Here is a 12253-nt window from a genome sequence, read left to right as displayed (position 1 = left end):
TATTGTTTGGAGGGCCACATTAAATCGATTGGAGGGCTACATGTGGCCCCCAGGCCGCCAGTTTGAGACCCCTGGTTTAAACTCTTTGTTGTAATGGTTATCTTTCTGTTTTAACCTCACATTTTTATCCATGTTTCTCTTTTTCTTGTGCCTTGTTCATTTCCTGGTTGTTTTTGTAATATTTCTTAGTGTACGTACCTTGTTTAGTTTGACTTCCTGTCCTGCCCTAATGACATTATCAGTTTCACCTGTGTTCTATCACAACCTGTCTCAGTCTGTGGGTTCATCCTGTTTGGTACCATGTGTTTCTGCAGTGTTATGGTTCTGGTTCTGGTTCTGGTTCTGGTTCCTGTTCCTGTGCCTCGTGCTGTCAGGTATTTACCCTGTTTATTACCTTCTTTTGCTGCTTTGCATGATTTTGCCTCTTTTATTTTTGTTTAAAGACTCCATTGTTTCAAAGTCACTCCCTCTTTTGGGTCATCATTTTGTGCCAACCACTCCAATTTTGAAACAATGTGCAGTACAAACAAGTTTTATTGCCTGACTCTTTGAGACCCTCTCCTTTTGTTGAGTTGTTTTTTTTTTGGCAGGGTATAGGCAGTGCTTTTTGGTGCTGGAACAGTGACCTGTATATAAAGTAGATGTCGTAGAACAGCCAATGAGAGCAATCTCTCTCTCTGAAATGTATTGTGATTGGTCAAGTCCTGGAGGCGAACAAGTGTCTCAGACAATTTATTCTTCTTTGCGTTTTTTTTTTTTTTTGTTTTTTATGGCAGTTGGCATCCATATTATTCCATTACTGCTTCCTTCTTCCTTTTCCTCCATGATTTCTATCCTTTTAACTCTTGATTTACTTTATGGTAAATGGGCAGTTAGGCTGAAAGGTTGAGTATTGATCAATACTCTAAAAAAAGAACAGTCCTGCCAACTGTGTGTGTGTGTGTGTGTTATTATGGGATAGATGCGGGAGCAGAGAATGCAGATTTAAGACCAGGCACCACACACACACACACATACCTGTGGGCCAGTGCTTCTCCATGCAGAGAGGAGCGTATTAACTACATGTAGAAAACATAAAACTGTGTGAGATTGATCAATCCACATTTCATCAATCTCACATTTCTAAAAAAAAATAAATCGTTGTCCGCTCTTCTTCATCTGCTGACTGCTGCTTTGTGGCTCATAGAGATTTTATAATGAGAATTGATGAGTGATAATGGTTTCGACCTGAATTCTTCTCATCAATATACTTAATGGAAAGAGTGAGGGCCGATAATATTTGGTACATGCAGGATCAGTGTCTATGTTGTCAGGTTCTTCAGTAAGGCCCTGGAGTGGGTTTTACAGCATGGAGGTTTACTGTCAGTGATATATCCTGCGTATCTTTTGTAACCTCAGCTTCCTCAACACACACACACACACACACACACACACATGCACATACACACACGTGTACGCATGCACGCACGCACACACGCACACACACCTCAGCATTGTCTGGGATTTCAGCAATTAATGGGGCGGTAAATGAGATTGTTACTGATGTGTGGTAGCGAGGTGAGCGAAGGTGTGGAGGTGATGGAGGGAGACAGGAGGAAGACAGAGGAGAGCCAGGGGGAGGCAAACACTCTGAAGATGTAATGCAAATTAGAAACTTTTGCATTTTGATTTTAATTTAGTCCAAAGTCCTGAAAATAGACTTTTGACTTGACTTCCTCTTTACAGAAACACAGGCTTGGAGTTAAAAGTACTTTCAGAGCGCAGCAAGATTAATGCTTTGAAAGTAGAAGCTTCAGCTCTGCATGGTTTGCAATTAAATACTTCTTTTTTTTTTGCTTCTGCCAGTCTGTGAAATATAAAAATACTTCTACATTAGTTATGTAAGTCGTGTATCTGCGTGATGTCAAAGGCTCATCATAAATATGGACATAAAGTGCTGAACTCTAGTTACCCTCAGTTACTGAATTCTGCTTCACTTGGTGATCTCTTAAGTTTCCTAAAACATCTTCCGAAAACCCCCAGAGAGCACGCATGGACCTGCTGGCTTGAGAGAGGCAGACAACAGTATGTTAAAAGCCTGTGTTTTCCCACTGAAGGATAATCAGTTTTTAAATATCTTAAACTCAGAAGGCAAGTTCTCTTCTCTGCGGAGAAACCAGCGTCTCCTGTAAAGCACTCACATTTCTCAATCCTGGGGAAACAACTCAAACATGCAGAGCAGGGCTCCTCGAGGACCAGGATTGAGAAACACTGCTGTAAATGTTTTCTACTTGTGTGTAAATGTTGAAGGAAAAAAAGGGACAGATTTTGCTGTAAGACTCTGAGGGACTGAGGGGGAAAAACCCCCAAAACAATCTGAAGTGGTGTTTTGGAAAGATGAAAAATGTTTCTTATGCTGGAAATGTCCTCCCATGATGTCATCACAGTATAGTGCACAAATGAATCCAGAAAACAATTTCCTCTGGTCAAAAACACATTTAAAACTTTAAACTGGTTTTGGGCCAGTGTCTCTGCAATGCATGTGGATTTTTTTTTTAATCAGCTTAGGCTCCGATCAGCATTGGTAGGATTATGCACGACACAGATAGACATGCAAATGTCTTCTTTTGTCTTCATCATTTTTGTCAGCGATGCATCATTTCTGCACAGTGCTGTTTGCATAACCATTAGTCATGAATGTTTGTGGCAAACCTAACTTACAGTCAGATTAACTGAAATATCAAAGTGTGGCGCTGGTGCTATTTTCTTCTTCTCAACTCGTGTTGTTTCTGACACATTTGTGATGTCACCGTTCACAAATGCAGGTGTAGAAAAACAAGAACACGCCTCTTTTTCTTTCAACGGGTTCACCTGGGATCACACATCCTGTGTAGGCTTGTTAATTGTAGTGTGGAAGAAAGAACCTGAGTGACAGATCACTGAATATCTAAACGTCCTCCCTGACAAAGTCTGTAAGACCTTGATTAAACTCAATTAGATTTTTACAGAGCTGATTTAAACCACATACGGAGAGGGTTTTGAATGCGATTCTGATCGGATTTGTACAGATCTGACGTCTCTCAAAGTCTTTCAGAAGTTTCTTCCCCCAGGATTCCACTGAATGTGTATCCACGGCACTGGAAGTAACTTTAGTCAACGTGTCTAAACCCTTTGTTTACTGGCTCCGTTGTTCTTGTTGTTCCATTATTGCTCCTGCAGAAAATATGCGGGGTTCAGGATGTCAAACACTGACACAACATTAAGAATCCCTTTTTTTTCCAGAATAAAAGCCCCCATGTTGATACCATATCATATTTTCATGCATGCAGTGGCGGGGGGGTTCTGCGTCCCTCGCAGTGCAACTCAACAGCGACAACAACAACAACAACAACAACAGTGACAGAGATCTGTGGAGATGGACGTTAATTGGAGGCACGTTAAACCATTCACACAGTGGAAGACAATAGATTAAAAATCAGTTTGCGCCGTAGCTCCACATAACACACACATCAGATCCGATCACTTGCAATATACAATGTGAATAGTGGGTCCGGAAGATCAGATTCTGATCGGATATGCTTACAAATCCTTCTTGGTGACACATCCTGTTGCCCTTTTTACATGAATTAGTATCATGACCTACATCCTCTGACGGCAAGACTGACTGATCTGAGTTCCTGATTGCCTGTGCGTCTCCATTCGTCGCGAATCCAGCAAAGCCCCTGGAATACCCAGCTCCAGAGGGGGACACTGTAAGGGAGGGAGGTGGCTCTGCATGTGAGGGCCTATTTTTTATTTATTTTTTTCCTGCTGGCCTGCAGGTGGATGCACATCAGCACATATAGTTATCAATCAATATCACTTAGGACAAAAGGACGCTCTATTAGAGCTCTAGACAGGCAGAGCAAAGGAAAGAACACACACACACACTCAGGTCATTTGACAGCAGAACACGTGGACATAGGCTTGGAGACATATAATCACATTTACGATGACGCGTACCCGCACATGCATATGCATACGGGCAACAGCTCATGTATGGTACACACAGATCTGTCAGGCACAGCACATCCTTGTAAGCCCTATTAATGCATGTGCGCGAGTGTGAATTGATGTGTATGTTAATGCTGTACCAACATGTAATTTTCATGTCATTAGTCAAGGTGTAGGTTTGCATAATCGGTCCGCTGCTCCGTATCCTTTTTTTTTATTATTATTTTCCCGTTCATCTGTGATGCTAAATAAATTCCCTATCATTCAGATGAAGGATTTTCCACAAACAAATTTATTTTTATTATATGGAAAGTAGTTTTTATTACACATTTGGCATGTGTAGTTGAGTGTGTGTTTCATATTGACTGTAGAAGCCATTTTGTGTTGTGTGCATTTGAATCCACATGTGCTGCTGGTGTCCGACATGACCGTGCAGCAGAGCACCTCCGCCCCCTCCTCACCCCGCTGCATGTGCGACTGTTGCCGCGCGCTGTTTGTTTGTTTTTTGTTTTTTTTGTCACTGCACGCGCTCCCAGTAATCGCCGCGACTGCACACAACAAATGTCTTTAATCTGCTGCCTAATCACAGCATAAACCCAGAGAACAGTAACATGGTGACATCATACAGCAGATTATGGTGAATCTGTTCTGCCTTCTCTGCCCATATGTTCCACCACTGCTACTGTGTTCACACTGGAGGGCATGAATTACAGTTGAATGGGATTGACACAAAAGATTTCCTAGCGCTTTCTTTTCTTTCTTTTTTTTCATCGTTTTAAAATTACTTTAATAATAAAAATGAATAAAAAAATTCATTTAACTGTGAAAAAAGCTCCGACCGAGAATGAACCGCTTCATATTTTTACATAGCATATATAATCGTCTGTCTTTCATTCCAGCTCTGTGATTCAGGGTGATAAACAGCCATATAAACCAGGATAATTCCACCATCTGGTTATGATCATTACCAGAATGGCAGTGTTTGTCTGATTCTCCGTTTACAATGAGCTTCCACTGTGGCAGAGAAAAGCAGTGCGTTCACACGCACTTATCAAACTTGAAGCGTGAAATGAATGAGAGCCATCCGCACATATTACATTTAATATTTAAAATGACTGGAACTGTATTTTATCTATATGACCAAGCCTTTGGCATATAGCAACCTTTCCAGTGTGAGCCCGGAGGAATCCAGCTGTCACTCACACCGAATGAATGAATGAATGTAGCCGCCCCACAAAACTATCAAGCTCAGAGTATCATTTGGAAACGGTGCATATGGTAATGGCACAATCAATATGCACTGTGCTCTGTGTTTTAGATATATGACGTTTAATCAGACTAATGACAATCCTTTAAAGTGAGTAAGCGAAGCACGGCACATTTTGAATGCTACACTTGTTCTCTCGGTCCACTTTGGCTTGTGCGAAGAATTAAAACTCCTGAAACTGAACAAATTGAGTGTACGCTGCGAGCACGGCGGTTCGGTGACCTTTTCCCAAACAGCTCCACCGTGCAGCCCAGCCTCCAGTTTGATATCTACTGTGTACAATTGAAAAAGATACCGGTTGAATGGGCAGCCCATTCCTCAGACTCCACTGCAAATAAATCTATATGTCCTCTCTCCTGCCCCTCTCATACCTTTTTTGAATCCACTTGTAGGAGACCCCGACCAATAAAACCTGATCTTCATAAGTCTTGAGGGGAGAGTCGGCCGAAGTTTGGGGAAATTGCTGCATGGTAAAAAAAAAAAGCAATATATGGCTTAAAGATAAGCAAGAGCAGAGGGACTAGCTGAGGATATTGTCTGCTTAAGGCTCTGATTTACACTCGGGATACAGAGACAGGAGTGAGGGGAGGGAGATACCCTGACCTAACTGGCTGCTGGCTACAGATACTGGGATATGGCTCATAATTAAAGATTTCTATACTATAATGATGCATTGGTAAGATTAAGGACAGACAGATTGTATTTCCCACTATTTCAAAAACAAAATGATAGCTCACGCATGAGTGAGACTGTTACCAGGCAGACGAGCCCTGAAGTTATCATTTCTACATTTGTCGTCTTTTCCTCCCCCGTCTCTGTCCACCTGTCCGTATCCATCTTCCCTGGTCACAGCTCCCGTCTCCTTCTCTTCTCAAAGATGGAGTAGAATCCACTGTGACATCAAGCAAAGCTTTCACTGGGGTCCAAATGGACAGGAATTAAGAATAAACACTTTTATTTTCTCTGACTTTACACAGGACACATATGGTGGGGTGGTGAGGTGTCAGCGCCTCAGTTTATTTCTCACCATTTCTCTTTCTCTCTCAGAGGATAATAAATGGCGTGACATTCAATCAGCATGTATCTATATTCCCATGATGTGTGCCTGTGTGTGTGTGTGTGTGTGTGTGTGTGTGTGTGTGTGTGTGTGTGTGTGTGTGTGTGGTCCATGTCTGTATACATATATGTTGCAAAGTTGATTGATGGATGGATGATGACAGCGCTGTCACGCAAGAGTTGTCATGCATTTTCGTATTTGTCTGCCCAGAAAATGATGTGTGGCTTTAAGTCCTCCCTTCACACACAAATCTATACACACACACAGTCGCAAACACATGAACAGTTTTGTGGCCGTTGTGTCGTGTGTTATAGGACAGTTAACCCTAAGAGGCAAACAAAAGTTATCCATGAAGGCAGGAAACTTAGCCTGGGAAAGAAAGAAACAGAAGGACCAAAGGCATAGAGGCCAGTCACAGGGACAAGAAGAGAAATAGGAAATGGGAGATGCGTCAGCTATAGGGTGTCACACACCCAAAATATCCCAAAGGGATACTACTGTTTGGAAAATAGTCTTGGGTGCTTGAATTTAAACACTATTTGGTTTTCCAAAAAAATTAATATGAATCTGTGACGCTGGATCAAATGGAATCTGAACTTGCAACCAGAAATTGACAGAAACAAGCGTCTACTGGACGATACATGCTGTCCGTCACACTGGTGTCCACTCATATGTATATTCACTATATTGTCTGTTTTCCTCTACTGACATTGTAAGTGAGAAGTTTTCTTATAGACCGCCATTCAAATTGGATTTGTTTCTGCTATCTATTCAGTATATTTTTACTTGTGCATTGTCGACGAAGGACGAACAGCATCCATTTACTGTGTGTGACAACATTAATTTCGGGTGGCAGGTAAAGAAAAGCGGCCGTCCACAATGACTTCTCATGTGATTCGTTTGAAGTTCATGTGCAGAACTCGGGAATGATTCTGAAAGCGGTGCATCTCGCCTGACATCAACACAAAGTTTGAGACGGAGGAAAAGTGATGTGAGCAGCACAGCAATCCAGAAATGCTGAAATTCTTTCAGTTTGCGCCAGCACAGAGCTTCAATTACGCCTCGCTGGAGAAAAAAAAGAAAAAAGGCTTGACATTGTCGAAACTGCATTAAAGGGGCACTCCAGTGATTCAGTGCTCCACTTCAATAAAGTTTGTTGACTTGTGCGAGACAGATTGAGAAAACTAAAGGTCACAATCAAAGACTGACTTTTATTCCCTGGAACAAAAATATTGCTTCTTACCCTTCCCACAGTGCACCACTACAGCAAGTAAGGAAAGATTGTGTTTGGGATAAAAGGGAGGATGAGTTTCAGCCTAATAATGTGGTAATTCCCAATTCAAGTGCAGATGTAACACTGAGTGATTCTCATTTCCAAGCAATTACAGTCCTGAAATAATGAGCTAATTATGTATTACCTCATTATTTTATAACCAAACTGTTGCCATTATTACCAAGCTTATTGCATTCTATGTGCCTCTAAAACAACATTGTGTTGTTTCTTGCACAGGTCAGAGGCTCGATCCCTGGCTCCACTATAATCTACATGCCAATGTGTCCCTGACACTTAACCCCACGTTCCTCCTGACGGCAGCGTGTGAAAGGGTAAGACAGATGTGAGCTGTGAATGGATGAATGGCAAGTCTGTAATGTGAAGTGCTTAGAGTTTACTATTACCATGTTAAGTGCTAAAGTGCTACCAAGATATCAATCGCGCCTTTTCCACCGAGCTTTGCGCCCATGTACTTGTCGTTACGGTAGAAACCTCATGACTTTGCGGAACAACCGTCCAATCACAGAGGAGATACACCGACGCGCCACGCGTTTGTGACGTCTACTTCTCAGTACCGTAATTCCTAAACGGTTGAATAGCTGCAACCGTTTTATGACAATTCTGCAACCATGAAATCAAAATAAATCCAAGTGGCCTGATTATGATAATGCTCATAAGAGAGACCTTTTAAAAGTAGAAGGAGAAAGAAGGACTTATTGATTCCACTGTTGGGTCATTTCAAAAATAGCAAGCCTAAGAAAAGGATGTAGGACAAGTGGACGGATGACGAAGTCCAGGCTATTTTCTGGAACTTTGTGGTGCGGTGGAAACATAAACCACACAGATTGCTGGGAATTCTTTCCCCCGGTAAATAGTCGTGCACCCTTTATTAAGAAGAAAGCAAGAAATCACACTGAAAGGCTTCTGTTTCCTCTTGACCGCGTAGGTAAACGCAGCAGCCAATAACAGCCCCGCACACCACAGCCATCATTACGAGAGCAATCTGGCTCCGCTCAGTGCGGTCAGGAGGTGTGCACGTTGCAACACCTTACGCTGCGTATCACTGCGAACACATCAGTATCCCAGACAACTCATTACAGCGATCTCCCCTCACTCCCCCTGCTGCTCCTGGACAACACACACACACACACACACACTGACGGCTCATTACAGCCGTCCTCATTGTCCAGGAAAAGGATGCCATTGCTTTTTTCTCGTTATTTCAATCACCCCTCTATTTTTGCCAGCTCTTGGCCTCCTCTAAGATAATACCCATTTATCCCCCCGGGTGTTTACACAAGCGATTCAGGTTAAGTGACTTGCTGAGAGGAATGACAGACAGCAGCTTTGCTTTATTCAAAGAAGATTGGATTCATCAACCGCCGTCTAATGGTCGCATTCAAGCTTTTGACTACACTCCATCTGACACATTAGTAGGTGTTTGTGGCGTATTTATCCATGCGCTTCCGCTCATGCTTAAATAAATGCCTAAACCTTATGATCTCAATAACTAAAACCATCTTTAGAGAAATATGCTATTGGTTTTCGCTATCAGCGTTCAACAACCATGACGCCTAAAGCCTCTACATCCCCATGCCTTGTAAAAATCACTCTCTGGGTTCCCCATCATAAACTAGAGCAATAAACAGCCCCATATCCACTATGCTAATGTGCAGCCTTTTCTTTTCGCATGTTTCCACCCAATTGCAGGAATCGTATGATAATATCGTCTAGGACTTGAGCGGCAGCAGGGGATCACGAGGTCATTTTAGACGAATATTTTAGCAGCTCTTACAGATGAAAAAAAAAGTACTAGGACTTAATTTTGAACTGATTTCAATTCATTACTCCCTCTTACTCTTACGTCTACTGCCTTTGCCTTTAAGACAAATGTATAATGTCCATTGTTGCGCGTCATTGTGTCTGGTCAATTACATGTGGAAACCATTACTACTTTAGGAGTCCATACAGTAGCAGAAGGCAACGTTGCACACCATTTTTATAGAGTGGAATAATAGTCTGTTCAATTTCCAGTGAAAAACATGAAGCAGTCATGTGACATAAATGAATTATTGAGGAAATAAAATCATATTAACCATATTAAAAATCCAACCTCAACTTTCACTGTTGTTAATCTTTTGATATCATATGTGTGTGTATATATATATATATATATATATATATATATATATATGTGTGTGTATATATATATATATATGTGTGTATATATATATATATATATATTTATATATATATATATATATATATATATATATATATATATATATATATATACATATACATATGTACACACGTATATTAGGGATGGGACGATACCACTTTTTTGTGTCCGATACGATGTGTATATATATATATACATATATATATGTATGTGTATATATATATCCTGTATGTATGTATATATATATATATATATTTTGCTTCTTACATAGCTTGATTCTGAATGACTACATTTCAATTTTCTAAATTGAACAGAGAACAAATTCAGTTTATGTCGTTTTGTTTTGAGTGTGCTCATTTAATCATTGACTTAAAACTAAAAGAAGCACATTGTAAGCCCTTAAACAGTTAAAATGTCCAAACCAAACAGCTTAGCACTATCCAGGTATATTGGTAGTTTATTCAGGGCCCAAAAACTCAATTACTCCCCTCTTGATCTCGCTGTTCTGCTCAAACAAAGCTCTGTCAGTGTGGAAAATACCGAGGATAATGAAGTAGATAATGAGTTCTAGACCAACACCCCGATCATTTATCTTCAACACACTTCAGGAATTTGATTCTTTTGTGTGAATTCAAATCATGTGTGTGTGTGATTAGACAAAGAGTTTTCTTTTTGAGCCAGGTTACATTTAAAATTTTTAACCATGCAGCAAACTCGCATTTACTATGAATATTTCATATGTCTTCTAGACTACACTGGACACTGTGCTGTCTAGAAATAAGGATAAAATGGAAATAAAACGTTTCTAAATAAGGAAATAATAAGAACGTGACAATGCAACGGAATCCCTTCCCACTATTTTCCATAATCTTTTCAGCCTGCCCACCTAGTGTGAGCGTTGCATGGCGAACCATTTCATTCTAGTTTGTTTCACCAGTGGACGGCTGCTCTCATTGTAATTAGTTTCAGTGGGACAACAAACCGTCAGAAGCGTGTGCCTTGTTTCTGATTTATGAAGCATTTAAAAGGTTGTGGGGAGGTGGGCAGGGCTGGGACAACACACACACACACACACACTCACACAGACACAAAAGGCTCCTGCCTAAATGAAACAGGCCTCAGCCAAGCTCTTAAAGCCAATGTCACAAAGAGAGAGAGGACAGGGAGAAAGTGAGAGAGGATTCGTGATTAACTTTCATTTCCTATGCCTTATTATTCTTCCCTGAAATGAAATTTCAGAGGAGGAGATAAATCTTCCAGCAGTGCCCGGTTTTGTGCACCTAATGTCCAGGAATAGCTTCTGCTCGCCACTGCTCAGCTTATCGCTTTAAATTCACAGCAAACTAGCTGTCTAGCTCTCGCCGGCAATATGAAAGCCTGTGTGTGTGTGTGTGTGTGTGTGTGGTCAAGAATGTGAGGGAGAGGAAATAAGGTTGTCAGTCAGTCTACCACAGCTTGATATTTATAGATATGGACGTGTGTGCTGGCCTGTGTGTGTGTGTTCATATGTGATATGCTTGCAGGTGTGTGTGTGTCCGAGGCTCCAGTAATGGTTTATATAAGGAGATCAATAGAATTGAAAGCGTGAATCACACAGCCTTTTAATCACATTCCTCTCGGCCGATTTCTAGATGGACACATGGATAAGTAGATATCGATGTCATGGCTCGGCCATCCATCCTGCTCATAATTTCTATGGTAGAGGAAAAGTCTGACTGTCCAGTGATTCTGTCTCCTCACCTTTACAACCAACAGGTAATCACCACTTCCATATTTCTCATTTAGTCCAACAAAGGGCTTCCAATAAACTGAAAGCACGTCTACATCTTGTGCTCATTAATGCTTTTTCTTCATTAGATTTGCTCAATGAGCACATGTAGTATATAATATTTCAAATCTGATACATACTCGTACATAGTTTAACCACTTTTTCTACAATGGAGGGATTTTTTTTAAAATGTCTCGGTCATAGCCAGAGGTGTACTTGTACTTCATTTAAGTAATTTTACTTTTACTTAAGTATTTTTTTGAAGTTCTGTACTTTGTAACTTACGTTACATCCGTTACTGGGTAACAAAAAGTCACACACAGAAACTTTGGCAGTGAATGATGAGGACAGGTGAATGTTGAGGACGGGTGAATGATGAGGACAGGTGAATGATGAGGACGGGTGAATGTTGAGGACAGGTGAATGATGAGGATAGGTGAATGTTTAGGAGAGGTGAATGTTGACGACGGGTGAATGTTGAGGACAGGTGAATGTTGAGGACAGGTGAATGTTGAGGACAGGTGAATTCTCGTTAATTAAGGTCCCAAGTGAATCATAAAGTTAAAGCATTTGTGACCTTTGTTGACTGATACATTGTGTTTACATATTTAATTTTGTCAGCACTTTAATTTGTAAAGTTTTTATTTATTTATGTGTAAATAACTACGTAACTTTTACTCTGAGTACATTTTAAACAAGGTACTTTTTTACTTTAACTTGTGTACATTTTTAGA

The 12253-nt window shown here is 40.8% G+C and overlaps 1 long non-coding RNA gene across 1 annotated transcript; it reads left to right on the top strand.

Annotated features, from left to right (window-relative positions):
- Nucleotides 1–270: 270 nt before the first annotated feature.
- Nucleotides 271–11502, top strand: LOC122782448. Its single transcript, XR_006361921.1, has 3 exons — nt 271–374; nt 7807–7901; nt 11383–11502. It is a non-coding gene; the product is annotated as an uncharacterized LOC122782448 (long non-coding RNA).
- Nucleotides 11503–12253: the final 751 nt, after the last annotated feature.

The sequence above is a fragment of the Solea senegalensis genome, linkage group LG16, assembly GCF_019176455.1.
Source record: "Solea senegalensis isolate Sse05_10M linkage group LG16, IFAPA_SoseM_1, whole genome shotgun sequence".
Classification (NCBI taxonomy): Eukaryota; Metazoa; Chordata; class Actinopteri; order Pleuronectiformes; family Soleidae; genus Solea; species Solea senegalensis.
This window is presented reverse-complemented; position numbering and strand designations above follow the sequence as displayed.